Below are 6,000 nucleotides of genomic sequence, written 5' to 3'. Positions count from 1 at the left end.
GTATCAGGAGGACTGATCAATACAGAAGTGTCAGGAGGACTGATCAATATAGAAGTGTCAGGAGGACTCAGGGCCGGCGTCAGCACCTGGCGTACCCGGGCAAGTGCCGGGGCCCTGGCGAGACAGGGGGGCCTATTCAGGACCGGCATTAGGGGTAGGCAGCTGCCCCAGGGGCCCTCAGCTAGCGGCACATCAGCAGCCTCTATGGGGCCTCTGTGAGGCAGGGGGGCCCGCCTGTTGCCAGCCCCAACTCCCCCGCCGCCGCATTGAACTGTACCGGCATCTGCCAGTAAAGTTCAAAGCAAATGATGGATGAGAGCGCGTCACCTCTCCCATCATTCCCCACTCTGCCTCTTACACTGCCGCTGCACCGAGACCGGAGCAGGGAGCAGCGCGCGCACGTTGAGAGGTGAGGAGTGTTTTTTTTTTTGTTTAACTATAACAGTGAGTACTGGACTATGGGGCCATTCTTGGGGGCAGGGGGGCTGTGCTGTATACTACATGTCTGTGCTATATACTACATGGCTGTGGTATGTGTTAAAGGGGGGGCCCACTGAGACTCTTTCGCCCGGGGCCCTCAAAAACCTGGAGCCGGCCCAGGGAGGACTGATCAATATAGAAGTGTCAGGAGGACTGATCAATGTAGAAGTGTCAGGAGGACTGATCAATATAGAGGTATCAGGAGGACTGATCAATATAGAAGTGCCAGGAGGACTGATCAATATAGAGGTGTCAGGAGGACTGATCAATATAGAAGTGTCAGGAGGACTGATCAATATAGAGGTATCAGGAGGACTGATCAATATAGAGGTATCAGGAGGACTGATCAATATAGAAGTGTCAGGAGGACTGATCAATATAGAAGTGTCAGGAGGACTGATCAATATAGAGGTATCAGGAGGACTGATCAATATAGAAGTGTCAGGAGGACTGATCAATATAGAGGTATCAGGAGGACTGATCAATATAGAAGTGTCAGGAGGACTGATCAATATAGAAGTGTCAGGAGGACTGATCAATATAGAGGTATCAGGAGGACTGATCAATATAGAAGTGTCAGGAGGACTGATCAATATAGAAGTGTCAGGAGGACTGATCAATATAGAGGTATCAGGAGGACTGATCAATATAGAGGTATCAGGAGGACTGATCAATATAGAGTGTCAGGAGGACTGATCAATGTAGAAGTGTCAGGAGGACTGATCAATATAGAGTGTCAGAAGGACTGATCAATGTAGAAGTGTCAGGAGGACTGATCAATGTAGAAGTGTCAGGAGAACTGATCAATATAGAGGTGTCAGGAGGACTGATCAATATAGAGGTATCAGGAGGACTGATCAATATAGAGGTGTCAGGAGGACTGATCAATATAGAGGTGTCAGGAGGACTGATCAATATAGAAGTGTCAGGAGGACTGATCAATACAGAGGTGTCAGGAGGACTGATCAATATAGAGGTGTCAGGAGGACTGATCAATATAAGGTGTCAGGAGGACTGATCAATATAGAAGTGTCAGGAGGACTGATCAATATAGAGGTATCAGGAGGACTGATCAATATAGAGGTATCAGGAGGACTGATCAATATAGAAGTGTCAGGAGGACTGATCAATATAGAGGTATCAGGAGGACTGATCAATATAGAGGTATCAGGAGGACTGATCAATATAGAAGTGTCAGGAGGACTGATCGATATAGAGGTATCAGGAGGACTGATCGATATAGAAGTGTCAGGAGGACTGATCAATATAGAAGTGTCAGGAGGACTGATCGATATAGAGGTATCAGGAGGACTGATCGATATAGAAGTGTCAGGAGGACTGATCGATATAGAAGTGTCAGGAGGACTGATCAATATAGAGGTATCAGGAGGACTGATCGATATAGAAGTGTCAGGAGGACTGATCAATATAGAGGTATCAGGAGGACTGATCAATACAGAAGTGTCAGGAGGACTGATCAATATAGAAGTGTCAGGAGGACTGATCAATATAGAAGTGTCAGGAGGACTGATCAATGTAGAAGTGTCGGGAGGACTGATCAATATAGAGGTATCAGGAGGACTGATCAATATAGAAGTGCCAGGAGGACTGATCAATATAGAGGTGTCAGGAGGACTGATCAATATAGAAGTGTCAGGAGGACTGATCAATATAGAGGTATCAGGAGGACTGATCAATACAGAGGTGTCAGGAGTACTGATCAATATAGAAGTGTCAGGAGGACTGATCAATATAGAAGTGTCAGGAGGACTGATCAATATAGAAGTGTCAGGAGGACTGATCAATATAGAAGTGTCAGGAGGACTGATCAATATAGAGGTATCAGGAGGACTGATCAATATAGAGGTATCAGGAGGACTACGTCGATGCTGTGTCGGTCTCTGATTGGTCGAGGCCTGGCGGCCTCGACCAATCAGAGAGCCGGGATTTCCAGGACAGACAGACAGACAGACAGACAGACGGAAAAACCCTTAGGCAATTATATATATAGATTGTTACAATGATTTCATGGGTAACTGTCCCCGTTAACTTTTCAAATATTACGCAGGATCATAGCTAAGCGTCGCCGTTTAGCTCTTCCAATTTTGCTTCGTTTCGTGGCTAACCGCCACTTGTATCTTTTCTTTTAGATACGTCGTCTCTTCAGCAATGAGTTTTGCACCGGCGTAATTACGGCGCTGCAGAGAATCAACCACAAAGAGCTAATACGGCGGCGAGAACAACATCTCTTTCGCCCATCTGTGTTGTGGATCGTGATGCCTGCTACGCGGCACCAAAACAACCCGGGAATCCAAGCCCCAAGACTCCCCATCAGAAATATACGAACGTTTCAAGAGAGAGACGTGCATCGCAGAACGCTAGTCCCTGCATAACTCGGGACGCCAATAGCGCAATCGCCATACCGCAAGTTACTCCTGAAAACAGAGAAATTGAACAGCTCTCCGAGGGTATGTGGTCACCCATAGACCCCCTCAATATACCTGTGTGCCAGACACCCATAGAAATGTAAAAAAGCTTTAAAAGTCTGCATATGTTAGCTGTCTTTGAATAAAAAGGAGTCAAATTATAGACAGCACAGGCAAAGTGCATAAACATAATAACATAAATAAGTCCTAAATGCCTATTTCTTGTGTGTGTGTGTGTTCTGTGTGTTTGTTGTGTGTGTTGTGTGTGTCGCATGTGTTGTATGTGTTCTGTATGTTGTGTGTGTATGTTTGTCGTGTGTGTTGTATGTGTTGTGTGTGTTTTGTATGTGTTCTGTATGTTGTGTGTGTTTGTTTGTCGTGTGTGTTGTATGTGTTGTGTGTGTTTTGTATGTTATGTGTGTTTGTTGTGTGTGGGTTCTGTGTTGTGTGTGTGTGTGTGTGTGTGTTCGTGCCTGCCTGACCGAGATTTTACACAAAAACAAGAAAAACAGTAATACATGTGCAAAAGTAACACCAGGAAAATAAAATACCGCAACATAAGTAAACTAGATAATATTCATATTTTTAAAGAATCCAGTAATACATGTGCAAAAGTAACACCAATAGAAATGTAACACCATTAGAAATGTAAAAAAGCTTTAAAAGTCTGCATACGTTAACTGTCTTTGAATAAAAAGGAGTCAAATTATAGACAGCACAGGCAAAGTGCATAAACATAATAACATAAATAAGTCCTAAATGCCTATTTCTTGTGTGTGTGTGTGTTCTGTGTGTTTGTTGTGTGTGCGTTGTGTGTGTCGCATGTGTTGTATGTGTTCTTTATGTTGTGTGTGTATGTTTGTCGTGTGTGTATGTGGTCACCCATAGACCCCCTCAATATACCTATGTGCCAGACACCAATAGAAATGTAAAAAAGCTTTAAAAGTCTGCATATGTTAGCTGTCTTTGAATAAAAAGGAGTCAAATAGAAATGTAAAAAAGCTTTAAAAGTCCGCATATGTTAGCTGTCTTTGGATAAAAAGGAGTCAAATTATAGGCAGCACAGGCAAAGTGCAAAAACATAATAACATAAATAAGTTCTAAATGTCTATTTCTTGTGTGTGTGTGTGTGTGTTTGTTGTGTGTGTGTGTTGTGTGTGTGTGTTGTGTGTGCCGCATGTGATGTATGTGTTCTGTATGTTGTGTGTATGTTTGTCGTGTGTGTTGTATGTGTTGTGTGTGTTTTGTATGTTATGTGTTTGTTGTGTGTGGTTCTGCGTTGTGTGTGTGTGTGTTTGTGTGTTCGTGCCTGCCTGACCGAGATTTTACACAAAAAACAAGAAAAAACAGTAATACGTGTGCAATGTTTGTCGTGTGTGTTGTATGTGTTGTGTGTGTTTTGTATGTTATGTGTGTTTGTTGTGTGTGGGTTCTGCGTTGTGTGTGTGTGTGTTCGTGCCTGCCTGACCGAGATTTTACACGTGTGTTTTGTATGTTATGTGTGTTTGTTGTGTGTGGGTTCTGTGTGTTGTGTGTGTGTGTGTGTGTTCGTGCCTGCCTGACCGAGATTTTACACAAAAAACAAGAAAAACAGTAATACGTGTGCAAAAGTAACACCAGGAAAATAAAATACCGCAACATAAGTAAACTAGATAATATTCATATTTTTAAAGAATCCAGTAATACATGTGCAGAAGTAACACCAATAGAAATGTAACACCAATATAAATGTAAAAAAGCTTTAAAAGATCAAGATTTTCAGGCTCATCCCTTTGTTCAGCGCGTTATCAGATTCCGCAAAGATGCATTTGTCAGCATCATGCTGTTAGCTAACTTAAAGTGTGTTTCCTTTTTTCTGATTGTGTAAAGTGAGTGCGGTTAGCTTAAAATGTGTTCTTTATTTCCAATTAGTTCTGACAATAAAACATTTTTGTACTATTTAATGTTTTTACTTTTTATATTCTGTATTTGCCTAAGCAATAATGGCTTAAAAATTTCCAATGAATTTGTAAGTTTCCAAAAGTAAACCCCAATGTATAATTAATATGATATTCTGCCATCTAGTGGCCGTGATAGGTAATTGGTTATGCCACACATTTCTCAAAATGACATACACTGTAGAATATATCTGCAATTCACTACGCTTGTAACACATATTTCATCGCCCCAACTCCTGACTGCTATACATATAGGCCAAATTTACGCCTAAAATAGCACAAATAGTTAATATTGGTGTATTTTCATACACTTATCAAAACTTTGGGTTTCTACATAATTTTCTATTTATATGGACTAATTAGCAATACTATTCAGCTGCATTCTGAGATATATATATTAATGTACACTCTGCACGCCATCATGCCTGAACAAAACAGAAATGTAGATTTTTTGCGAATTTATTAAAAAGAAAAACTGAAATATCACACGGACATAAGTATTCAGACCCTTTGCACAGTATTGAGTGCAATATTACACTCAGTCATGCCGCCTGTTACTGTATACCGGCTGTAATCCACATATAGTCTGTAAAAGTGCGAATTACAGTGCCATGTAAATTCACGCCTAAGGTATAAGCATAATTATAGATAGCGCAGTCAGCTGGGAAATTAATTGAGAAACGAGTCCGGTGGTAACGCTCAGCGCTCTGCAGTAATTCAATATAAAATGGCTATTTTCATCATGTGATAAAATAATGCAGAATTAAAGAAAGCTGGAATAATATATGTGGATGTGGCAGCGCTAAAATAGAAAAATGTTAGTAATTCAATATAAAATGGCTATTTTCAGAATTTGGCATTACCACTTGCCATGACCCGCAGTTCCATAAGAAAACCCCAATGTATAATTAATAGGATATTCTGCCATCTAGTGGCCGTGATAGGTAATTGGTTATGCCACACATTTCTCAAAATGACATACACTGTAGAATATATCTGCAATTCACTACGCTTGTAACACATATTTCATCGCCCCAACTCCTGACTGCTATACATATAGGCCAAATTTACGCCTAAAATAGCACAAATAGTTAATATTGGTTTATTTTCATACACTTATCAAAACTTTGGGTTTCTACATAATTTTCTATTTATAT

Source organism: Ranitomeya imitator, chromosome 7 (genome assembly GCF_032444005.1).
Source record: "Ranitomeya imitator isolate aRanImi1 chromosome 7, aRanImi1.pri, whole genome shotgun sequence".
NCBI classification, from domain to species: Eukaryota; Metazoa; Chordata; class Amphibia; order Anura; family Dendrobatidae; genus Ranitomeya; species Ranitomeya imitator.
Note: the sequence above shows the minus strand (reverse complement) of the source record.